The sequence below is a fragment of the Schistocerca americana genome, chromosome 7 (genome assembly GCF_021461395.2).
Source record: "Schistocerca americana isolate TAMUIC-IGC-003095 chromosome 7, iqSchAmer2.1, whole genome shotgun sequence".
Lineage (NCBI taxonomy): Eukaryota > Metazoa > Arthropoda > Insecta > Orthoptera > Acrididae > Schistocerca > Schistocerca americana.
In genome coordinates this window covers 11361552-11374288 of record NC_060125.1, presented here as the reverse complement: position 1 = coordinate 11374288, position 12737 = coordinate 11361552, and positions in this window count along the sequence as shown.

Sequence of the window (12737 nt, the reverse complement as noted above, 5' to 3'; positions counted from 1 at the left end):
ATACATAGAACCTGAAGTGAAGCATCGAAATGTAAAACTAGTGTCACAGGAATGGTTCAAACATAGAGAGTTGGAAGAGTCAGTCCTCTTGTACTTATGTCGGCATTGTGCCTTTTCTATTCAATTCCGATGCAATATCTGTGTTTCATCGTCAACAAGAAGGTCCAAGTGATACAGTAAAAATGGAGTGAAGCATCGGAATCTATAAGTAGTGTCGCAGAAATGGTTCAAAGCATAGACAGTGGGAAGAGTCAGTCTTCTTGTACTTAAGTCAGCATTGTGCCTTTTGTATTTTATTCCGATGCAATTTCTGTGTTTCATCGTCAATAAGAAGGTCTGAGGGATACAGTAAACCTGAAGTGAAGCATCGGAATCTATAACTAGTGTCATAGGAGTGGTTCAAACAAAGACAGTAAGAAGAGTCAGTCCTCTTGTACTTAAGTCGGCATTGTGCCTTTTGTATTTAATTCCGATGCAATTTCTGTGTTTCATCGTCAATAAGAAGGTCCAAGGGATACAGTAAACCAGAAGTGAAGCATCGGAATCTACAACTAGTGTCATAGGAATGGTTCAAACATTGACAGTAAGAAGAGTCAGTCTTCTTGTAGTTAAGTCGGCATTGTGCCTTTTGTATTTAATTCCGGTGCAATTTCTGTGTTTCATCGTCAATAAGAAGGTCCAAGGGATACAGTGAACCTGAAGTGAAGCATCGGAATCTATAACTAGTGTCAGTGGAATGGTTGCAAACATAGTCAGTAAGAAGAGTCAGTCTTCTCGTACTTAAGTCGGCATTACGCCTCTTGTATTTAATTCCGATGCAATTTCTGTGTTTCATCGTCAATGAGAAGGTCTGAGGGATACAGTAAACCTGAAGTGAAGCATCGGAATCTAAAACTAGTGTCACTGGAATGGTTCAAAACATAGACAGTAGGAAGAGTGAGTCTTCTGGTACTTAAGTCGGCATTGTGCCTTTTGTATTTAATTCCGATGCAACTTCTGTGTGTCATCATCAATAAGAAGGTCCAAGCGATACAGTAAACCTGGAGTGAAGCATCGGAATCTATAACTAGTGTCACAGGAATGGTTCAAAGCATAGTCAGTAAGAAGAATCAATCTTCTTGTACTTAAGTCGGCATTGTGCCTTTTGTATTTAATTCCGATGCAATTTCTGTGATTCATCGTCAACAAGAAGGTCCAAGGGATACATTGAACCTGAAGGGAAGCATCGGAATCTATAACTAGTGTCACAGGAATGGTTCAAAACATAGACAGTAGGAAGAGTCAGTCTTCTTGTACTTAAGTCGGCATTGTGCCTTTTCTATCTAATTCCGATGCAATTTCTGTGTTTCATCGTCAATAGGAAGGTCCAAGGGATACAGTAAACCTGGAGTGAAGCATCGGAATCTATAACTAGTGTCACAGGAATGGTTCAAAGCATAGACAGTAGGAAGAGTCAGTCTTCTTGTACTTAAGTCGGCACTGTGCCTTTTGTATTTAATTCCGATGCAATTTCTGTGTTTCATCGTCAATAAGGATGTCCAAGGGATACGGTAAACCTGGAGTGAAGCATCGGAATCTATAACTAGTGTCACAGGAATGGTTCAAAACATAGTCAGTAAGAAGAGTCAGTCTTCTTGTACTTATGTCGGCATTGTGCCTTTTATATTTAATTCCGATGCAATTTCTGTGTTTCATCGTCAATACGAAGGTCCAAGGGAGACAGTACACCTGGAGTGAAGCATCGGAATCTATAACTAGTGTCTCAGCGATGGTTAAAAACATAGACAGTAAGAAGAGTCAGTCTTCTTGTTCTTAAGTCTGCATTGTGCCTTTTGTCTACAATTCGGATGCAATTTCTGTGTTTCATCGTCAAAAAGAAGGTCCAAGGGATACAGTAATCTGGGAGTGAAGCATCGGAATCTATAACTAGTGTCACAGGAATGAATGAAAACATAGTCGGTAAGAAGAATCAGTCTTCTTGCACTTAAGTCGGCATTGTGCCTTATGTATTTAATTCCGATGCAATTTCTGTGATTCATCGTCAACAAGAAGGTCTAAGGGATACATTAAACCTGAAGTGAAGCATCGGAATCTATAACTAGTGTCACAGGAATGGTTCAAAACATAGACAGTATGAAGAGTCAGTGTTCTTGTACTTAAGTCGGCATTGTGCCTTTTCTATTTAATTCCGATGCAATTTCTGTGTTTCATCGTGAACAAGAAGGTCCAAGGGATACATAAAACCTGAAGTGAAGCATCGGAATCTATAACTAGTGTCACAGGAATGGTTCAAACATAGAGAGTCGGAAGAGTCAGTCCTCTTGTACTTATGTCGGCATTGTGCCTTTTCTATTCAATTCCGATGCAATATCTGTGTTTCATCGTCAATAAGAAGGTCCAAGTGATACAGTAAACCTGGAATGAAGCATCGGAATCTATAAGTAGTGTCACAGAAATGGTTCAAAACATAGACAGTGGGAAGAGGCAGTCTTCTTGTACTTAAGTCGGCATTGTGCCTTTTGTATTTTATTCCGATGCAATTTCTGTGTTTCATCGTCAATAAGAAGGTCTGAGGGATACAGTAAACCTGAAGTGAAGCATCGGAATCTATAACTAGTGTCATAGGAATGGTTCAAACAAAGACAGTAAGAAGAGTCAGTCCTCTTGTACTTAAGTCCGCATTGTGCCTTTTGTATTTAATTCCGATGCAATTTCTGTGTTTCATCGTCAATAAGAAGGTCCAAGGGATACAGTAAACCAGAAGTGAAGCATCGGAATCTATAACTAGTGTTACAGGAATGGTTCCAAACATAGACAGTAAGAAGAGTCAGTCATCTTGTACTTAAGTCGGAATGTGACTTTTGTACTTAATTCCGATGCAATTTCTGTGTTTCACCGTCAATAAGAGGGTCAGAGGGATACAGTAAACCTGAAGGGAAGCATCGGAATCTATAACTAGTGTCACAGGAATGGTTCAAAACATAGATACTAAGAAGAGTCAATCTTCTTGTAGTTAAGTCGGCATTGTGCCTTTTGTATTTCATTCCGATGCAATTTCTGTGTTTCATCGTCAATAAGAAGGTCAAAGGGATGCAGTAAACCTGGAGTGAATAATCGGAATCTATAACTAGTGTCACAGGACTGGTTCAAAACATAGTCAGTAAGAAGAGTTAGTCTTCTTGTACTTAAGTCGGCATTGTGCCTTTTGTATTAAATTCCGATGCAATTTCTGTGTTTCATCGTCAATAAGAAGGTCCAAGGGATACAGTAAACCTGGAGTGAAGCATCGGAATCTATAACTAGTGTCTCAGCGATGGTTAAACACATAGACAGTAAGAAGAGTCAGTCTTCTTGTACTTAACTCGGCATTGTGCCTTTTGTATTTAATTCGGATGCAATTTCTGTGTTTCATCGTCAATAAGAAGGTCCAAGGGATACAGTAAACCGGGAGTGAAGCATCGGAATCTATAACTAGTGTCACAGGAATGAATCAAATCATAGTCGGTAAGAAGATTCAGTCTTCTTGTACTTAAGTCGGCATTGTGCCTTTTGTATTTAATTCCGATGCAATTTCAGTGATTCATCGTCAACAAGAAGGTCCAAGGGATACATTAAACATGAAGTGAAGCATCGGAATCTATAACTAGTGTCACAGGAATGGTTCAAATCATAGTCAGTAAGAAGAGTCAGTCTTCTTGTACTTAAGTCGGCATTGTGCCTTTTGTATTTAATTCCGACGCAATTTCTGTGTTTCATCGTCAATAAGAAGGTCCAAAGGATATTGTAAACCTGGACCGATGCATCGGAATCTGTAACTAGTGTCACAGGACTGAATGAAACGTAGTCGGTAAGAAGAATCAGACTTCTTGTACTTAAGTCGGCATTGTGCCTTTTGTATTTAATTCCGATGCAATTTCTGTGTTTCATCGTCAACAAGAAGGTCCAAGGGATACATTAAACCTGACGTGAAGCATCGGAATCTATAACTAGTGTCACAGGAATGGTTCAAACATAGAGAGTAGGATGAGTCAGTCTTCTTGTACTTATGTCGGCATTGTGCCTTTTCTATTTAATTCCGATGCAATATCTGTGTTTCATCGTCAATAAGAAGGTCCAAGGGATACAGTAAACCTGGAGTGAAGCATCGGAATCTATTAGTAGTGTCACAGGAATGGTTCAAAACATAGACAGTAGGAAGAGTCAGTCTTCTTGTACTTATGTCGGCATTGTGCCTTTTGTATCTCATTCCGATGCAATTTCTGTGTTTAATCGTCAATAAGAAGGGCCAAGGGACACAGTAAACCAGGAGTGCAGCATCGGAATCTATAACTAGTGTCACAGGAATGGTTCAAAACATAGACAGTAAGAAGAGTCAGTCATCTTGTACTTAAGTCGGAATGTGACTTTTGTATTTAATTCCGATGCAATTTCTGTGTTTCATCGTCAATAAGAGGGTCAGAGGTGTACAGTAAACCTGAAGTGAAGCATCGGAATCTATAACTAGTGTCACAGGAATGGTTCAAAACATAATCAGTAAGAAGAGTCAGTCTTCTTGTACTTAAGTCGGCATTGTGCCTTCTGTATTTAATTCCGATACCATTTCTGTGTTTCATCGTCAATAAGAAGGTCCAAGCGATACAGTAAACCTGAAGTGAAGCATCGGAATCTATAACTAGTGTCACCGGAATGGTTCAAATCATAGTCAGTAAGAAGAGTCAGAAATCTTGTACTTAAGTCGGCATTGTCCCTTTTGTATTTAATTCAGATGCAATTTCTGTGTTTCATCGTCACTAAGATGGTCCAAGGGATACAGTAAACCTGGAGTGAAGCATCGGAATCTATAACTAGTGTCTCAGCGATGGTAAAAAACATAGACAGTAAGAAGAGTCAGTATCCTTGTTCTGAAGTCGGCATTGTGCCTTTTGCATTTAATTCCGATGCAATTTCTGTGTTTCATCGTCAATAAGAAGGTCCAAGGGATACAGTAATCCTGGAGTGCAGCATCGGAATCTATAACTAGTGTCACAGGAATTGTTCACAACATAGACAGTAAGAGGAGTCAGTCATCTTGTACTTAAGTCGGAATGTGACTTTTGAATTTAATTCCGATGCAATTTCTGTGTTTCATCGTCAATAAGAGGGTCAGAGGGATGCAGTAATCCTGAAGTGAAGCATCGGAATCTATAACTAATGTCACAGGAATAGTTCAAAACATAGTCAGTAACAAGAGTCAGTCTTCTTGAACTTAAGTCGGCATTGTGCCTTTTGTATTTAATTCCGATGCAATTTCTGTGCTTCATCGTCAATAAGAAGGTCCAAGGGATACAGTAAACCTGGAGTGAAGCATCGGAATTTATAACTAGTGTCACAGGAATGGTTCAAAACATAGACAGTACGAAGAATCAGTCTTTTTGTACTTAAGTCGGCATTGTGCCTTTTGTATTTAACTCCGATGCAATTTCTGTGTTTCATCGTCAATAAGAAGGTCCAAGGGACACAGTAAACCTGGAGTGAAGCATCGGAATCTATAATTAGTTTTACAGGCATGGTTCAAATCATAGACAGTAAGAAGAGTCATTCATCTTGTACTTAAGTCGGAATGTGCCTTTTGTATTTAATTCCGATGCAATTTCTGTGTTTCATCGTCAATAAGAGGGTCAGAGGGATACAGTAAACCTGAAGTGAAGCTTCGGAATCTATAACTAGTGTCACAGGATTGGTTCAAAACATAGACAGTAGGAAGAGTCAGTCTTCTTGTACTTAAGTCGTCATTGTGCCTTTTCTATTTAATTCCGATGCAATTTCTGTGTTTCATCGTCAATAAGAAGGTCCAAGGGATACAGTAAACCTGGAGTGAAGCATCGGAATCTATAACTAGTGTCACAGGAATGGTTCAAACGTAGACAGTAGGAAGAGTCAGTCTTGTTGTACTTAAGTCAGCATTGTGCCTTTTGTATTTCATTCCGATGGAATTTCTGTCTTTCATCGTCAATAAGGATGACTAAGGGAAACGGTAAATCTGGAGTGAAGCATCGGAATCTATAACTAGTGTCACAGGAATGGTTCAAAACATAGTCAGTAAGAAGAGTCAGTCTTCTTGTACTTAAGTCGGCATTGTGCCTTTTGTATTTAATTCCGATGCAATTTCTGTGTTTCATCGTCAACAAGAAGGTCCAAGGGATACAGTAAAGCTGGAGTGAAGCCTCGGAATTTATAACTAGTGTCACAGGAATGGTTCAAACATAGACAGTAAGAAGAATCAGTCTTCTTGTACTTAAGTCGGCATTGTGCCTTTTGTATTTAATTCCGATGCAATTTCTGTGTCCCATCGTCAATAAGAAGGTCCAAGGGACACAGTAAAGCTGGAGTGAAGCATTGGAATCTATAACTAGTTTCACAGGAATGGTTCAAAACATAGACAGTAAGAAGAGCCAGTTTTCTTGTACTTGAGTCGGAATGTGACTTTTGTATTTAATTCCGATGCAATTTCTGTGTTTCATCGTCAATAAGAGGGTCAGGGGGATATAGTAAACCTGAAGTGAAGCATCGGAATCTATAACTAATGTCACAGGAATAGTTCAAAACATAGTCAGTAACAAGAGTCAGTCTTCTTGAACTTAAGTCGGAATGTGCCTTTTGTATTTAATTCCGATGCAATTTCTGTGTTTCATCGTCAATAAGAGGGTCAGAGGGATACAGTAAACCTGAAGTGAAGCATCGGAATCTATAACTAGTGTCACAGGAATGGTTCAAAACATAGACAGTAGGAAGCGACTGTCTTCTTGTACTTAATTCGGCACTGTGCCTTTTCTATTTAATTCCGATGCAATTTCTGTGTTTCATCGTCAATAAGAGTTTCAGAGGGATACAGTAAACCTGAAGTGAAGCATCGGAATCTATAACTAGTGTCACAGGAATGGTTCAAATCATAGTCAGTAAGAAGAGTCAGTCATCTTGTACTTAAGTCGGAATGTGACTTTTGTATTTAATTCCGATGCAATTTCTGTGTTTCATCGTCAATAAGAGGGTCAGGGGGATATAGTAAACCTGAAGTGAAGCATCGGAATCTATAACTAATGTCACAGGATTGGTTCAAAACATACTCAGTAAGAAGAGTCAGTCTTCTTGAACTTAAGTCGCCATTGTGCCTTTTGTATTTAATTCCGATGCAATTTCTGTGTTTCATCGTCAATAAGAAGGTCCAAGGGATACAGTAAACCTGGAGTGAAGCATCGGAATTTATAACTAGTGTCACAGGAATGGTTCAAAACATTGACAGTAAGAAGAATCAGTCTTCTTGTACTTAAGTCGGCATTGTGCCGTTTGTATTTAACTCCGATGCGTTTTCTGTGTTTCATCGTCAATAAGAAGGTCCAAGGGACACAGTAAACCAGGAGTGAAGCATCGGAAACTATAACTAGTGTCACAGGAATGGTTCAAAACATAGTCATTAAGAAATGTCAGTCTTCTTGTACTTAAGTCGGCATTGTGCCTTCTGTATTTAATTCCGATACCATTTCTGTGCTTCATCGTCAATAAGAAGGGCCAAGGAATTCAGTAAACCTGAAGTGAAGCATCGGAATCTATAACTAGTGTCCCAGGAATGGTTGAAAACATAGTCAGTAAGAAGAGTCAGTCTTCTTGTACTTAAGTCGGCATTGTGCCTTTTGTATTTCATTCCGATGCAAATTCTGTGTTTCATCGTCAATAAGAAGGGCCAAGGGACACAGTAAACCTGGAGTGCAGCATCGGAATCCATAACTAGTGTCACAGGAATTGTTCAAAACATAGACAGTAAGAAGAGTCAGTCATCTTGTACTTAAGTCGGAATGTGACTTTTGTATTTAATTCCGATGCAATTTCTGTGTTTCATCGTCAATAAGAGGGTCAGAGGGATGCAGTAAACCTGAAGTGAAGCATCGGAATCTATAACTAATGTCACAGGATTGGTTCAAAACATACTCAGTAAGAAGAGTCAGTCTTCTTGAACTTAAGTCGGCATTGTGCCTTTTGTATTTAATTCCGATGCAATTTCTGTGTTTCATCGTCAATAAGAAGGTCCAAGGGATACAGTAAACCTGGAGTGAAGCATCGGAATTTATAACTAGTGTCACAGGAATGGTTCAAAACATTGACAGTAAGAAGAATCAGTCTTCTTGTACTTAAGTCGGCATTGTGCCGTTTGTATTTAACTCCGATGCGTTTTCTGTGTTTCATCGTCAATAAGAGGGTCAAAGGGCTATAGTAAACCTGAAGTGAAGCATCGGAATCTATAACTAATGTCACAGGATTGGTTCAAAACATACTCAGTAAGAAGAGTCAGTCTTCTTGAACTTAAGTCGCCATTGTGCCTTTTGTATTTAATTCCGATGCAATTTCTGTGTTTCATCGTCAATAAGAAGGTCCAAGGGATACAGTAAACCTGGAGTGAAGCATCGGAATTTATAACTAGTGTTACAGGAATGGTTCAAAACATTGACAGTAAGAAGAATCAGTCTTCTTGTACTTAAGTCGGCATTGTGCCGTTTGTATTTAACTCCGATGCGTTTTCTGTGTTTCATCGTCAATAAGAGGGTCAAAGGGATATAGTAAACCTGAAGTGAAGCATCGGAATCTATAACTAATGTCACAGGATTGGTTCAAAACATACTCAGTAAGAAGAGTCAGTCTTCTTGAACTTAAGTCGCCATTGTGCCTTTTGTATTTAATTCCGATGCAATTTCTGTGTTTCATCGTCAATAAGAAGGTCAAAGGGATATAGTAAACCTGAAGTGAAGCATCGGAATCTATAACTAATGTCACAGGATTGGTTCAAAACATACTCAGTAAGAAGAGTCAGTCTTCTTGAACTTAAGTCGCCATTGTGCCTTTTGTATTTAATTCCGATGCAATTTCTGTGTTTCATCGTCAATAAGAAGGTCCAAGGGATACAGTAAACCTGGAGTGAAGCATCGGAATTTATAACTAGTGTCACAGGAATGGTTCAAAACATTGACAGTAAGAAGAATCAGTCTTCTTGTACTTAAGTCGGCATTGTGCCGTTTGTATTTAATTCCGATGCAATTTCTGTGTTTCATCGTCAACAAGAAGGTTCAAGGGATACATTAAACCTGAACTGAAGCATCGGAATCTATAACTAATGTCACAGGAGTGGTTCAATACATAGAAAGTTGGAAGAGTCAGTCTTCTTGTACTTATGTCGGCATTGTGCCTTTTCTATGCAATTCCGATGCAATACCTGTGTTTCATCGTCAATAAGAACGTCCAAGGGATACAGTAAACCTGGAGTGAAGCATCGGAATCTATAAGTAGTGTCAGAAGAATGGTTCAAAACATAGGCAGTAGGAAGAGTCAGTCTCCTTGTACTTAAGTCGGCATTGTGCCTTTTGTATTTTATTCCGATGCAATTTCTGTGTTTCATCGTCAATAAGAAGGTCTGAGGGATACAGTAAACCTGAAGGGAAGCATCGGAATCTATAACTAGTGCCATAGGAATGGTTCAAACATAGACAGTAAGAACTGTCAGTCTTCTTGTACTTAAGTCGGCATTGTGCCCTTTGTATTTAATTCCGATGCAATTTCTGTGTTTATTCGTCAATAAGAAGGTCGAAGGGATACAGCAAACCTGAAGTGAAGCATCGGAATCTATAACTAGTGTCACAGGAATGGTTCCAAACATAGTCAGTAAGAAGAGTAAGTCTTCTTGTACTTAAGTCGGCATTGCGCCTTTTGTATTTAATTCCGATGCAATTTCTGTGTTTCATCGTCAATGAGAAGGTCCGAGGGATACAGTGAACCTGAAGTGAAGCATCGGAATCTAAAACTAGTGTCACTGCAATGGTTCAAATCATAGACAGTAGGAAGAGTCAGTCTTCTTGTACTTAAGTCGGCATTGTGCCTTTTGTATTTAATTCCGATGCAATTTCTGTGTTTCATCGTCAATAAGAAGGTGCAAGGGATACAGTAAACCTGAAGTGATGCATCGGAATCTATAACTTGTGTCCCAGGAATGGTTCAAAGCATAGTCAGTAAGAAGTCAGTCTTCTTGTACTTAAGTCGGCATTGTGCCTTTTGTATTTAATTCCGATGCAATTTCTGTGTTTCATCGTCAATAAGAAGGTCCAAGAGATACACTAAACCTGGAGTGAAGCATCGGAATCTATAACTAGTGTCACAGGAATGGTACAAAACATAGACAGTAAGAAGAGTCAGTCATCTTGTACTTAAGTCGGAATGTCACTTTTGTATTTAATTCCGATGCAATTTCTGTGTTTCATCGTCAATACGAGGGTCAGAGGGATACAGTGAACCTGAAGTGAAGCATCGGAACCCATTACTAGTGTCACAGGAATGGTTCAAAACACAGACAGTAAGAAGAGTCAGTCTTCTTGTACCTAAGTCGGCATTGTGCCTTTTGTGTTCAATTAAGATGCAATTTCTCTGTTTCATCGTCAATAAGGAGGTCAGATGGATACAGTAAACCGGAAGTGAAGCATCTGAATCTGTAACTAGTGTCACAGGAATGGTTCCAAACATAGTCAGTAAGAAGAGTCAGTCTTCTTGTACTTAAGTCGGCATTGCGCCTTTTGTATTTAATTCCGATGCAATTTCTGTGTTTCATCGTCAATGAGAAGGTCTGAGGGATACAGTGAACCTGAAGTGAAGCATCGGAATCTATAACTAGTGTCACAGGAATGGTTCAAAACATTGTCAGTAAGAAGAGTCAGTCTTCTTGTAGTTAAGTCGGCATTGTGCCTTTTGTATATAATTCCGATGCAATTTCTGTGTTTCATCGTCAATAAGAAGGTCCAAGGGATACAGTAAACCTGGAGTGAAGCATCGGAATCTGTAACTAGTGTCACAGGAATGGTTCAAAACATAGACACTAAGAAGTGCCAGTCTTCTCGTACCTAAGTCGGCATTGTGTCTTTTGTATTTAATTCCGATACAATTTCTGTGTTTCATCGTCAATAAGAAGGTCCAAGGGATACAGTAAACCTGAAGTGAAGAATCGGAATCTATAACTAGCGTCACAGGGATGGTTCAAAACATAGACAGTAAGAAGAGTCAGTATTCTTGTACTTAAGTCGGCATTGTGCCTTTTGTATTTAATTCCGATGCAATTTCTGTGTTTCATCGTCATTAAGAAGGTCCAAGGGATACAGTAAACCTGGAGTGAAGCATCGGAGTCTATAACTAGTGTCTCAGCGATGGTTAAAAACATAGACAGTAAGAAGAGTCAGTTGTCCTTTACCTAAGTCGGCATTGCGCCTTTTGTATTTAATTCCGATGCAATTTCTGTGTTTCATCGTCAACAAGAAGGTCAAAGGGATACAGTGAACCTGAAGTGTAGCATCGGAATCTATAGCTAGTGTCACAGGAGTGGTTCAAAACATAGACAGTAAGAAGAGTCAGTCTACTTGTACTTAAGTCGGCATTGTGCCTTTTGTATTTAATTCCGATGCAATTTCTGTGTTTCATCGTCAATAAGAAGGTCCAAGGGATACAGTAAACCTGGAGTGAAGCATCGGAATCTGTAACTAGTGTCACAGGAATGGTTCAAAACATAGACACTAAGAAGTGCCAGTCTTCTCGTACCTAAGTCGGCATTGTGTCTTTTGTATTTAATTCCGATACAATTTCTGTGTTTCATCGTCAATAAGAAGGTCCAAGGGATACAGTAAACCTGAAGTGAAGAATCGGAATCTATAACTAGCGTCACAGGGATGGTTCAAAACATAGACAGTAAGAAGAGTCAGTATTCTTGTACTTAAGTCGGCATTGTGCCTTTTGTATTTAATTCCGATGCAATTTCTGTGTTTCATCGTCATTAAGAAGGTCCAAGGGATACAGTAAACCTGGAGTGAAGCATCGGAGTCTATAACTAGTGTCTCAGCGATGGTTAAAAACATAGACAGTAAGAAGAGTCAGTTGTCCTTTACCTAAGTCGGCATTGCGCCTTTTGTATTTAATTCCGATGCAATTTCGGAGTTTCATCATCAATAAGACGGTCAGAGGGATTCAGTAAGACTGAAGAGAAGCATCAGAATCTGTAACTAGTGTCACAGGAATGGTTGAAAACATAGACAGTAAGGAGAGTCAGTCTACTTGTACTTAAGTCGGCATTGTGCCTTTTGTATTTAATTCCGATGCATTTTCTGTGTTCCATCGTCAATAAGAAGCTCAGAGGGATACAGTAGACCTGAAGTGAATCATCGGAATCTATACCTAGTGTCACGGGAATGGTTCAAAACATAGACAGTAAGAAGAGCCAGTCTACTTGTACTTGAGTCGGCATTGTGCCTTTTGTATTTCATTCCGATGTAATTTCTGTGTTTGATCGTCAATGAGAATGTCAGAGGGATACAGTAAACCTGAAGTGAAGCATCGGAATCTATAACTAGTGTCTCAGGAATGGTTCAATACATACACTGTAAGAAGAGTCAGTCTTCTTGTACTAACGTCGGCATTGTGCCATTTGTATTCAATTAAGATGCAATTTCTGCGTTACATCGTCACTAAGGAGGTCAGAGGGATACAGTAAACCTGCAGTGAAGCATCGGAATCTAAAACTAGTGTCACAGTAATGGTTCAAAACATAGACAGTAGGAAGAGTCAGTCTTCTTGTACTTGAGTCGGAATTGAGCCTTTTGCAATTAATTCCGATGCAATTTGTGTGTTTCATCGTCAATAAGAAGGTCAGAGGGATACAGCAAAACTGAAGTTAAGCATCGGAA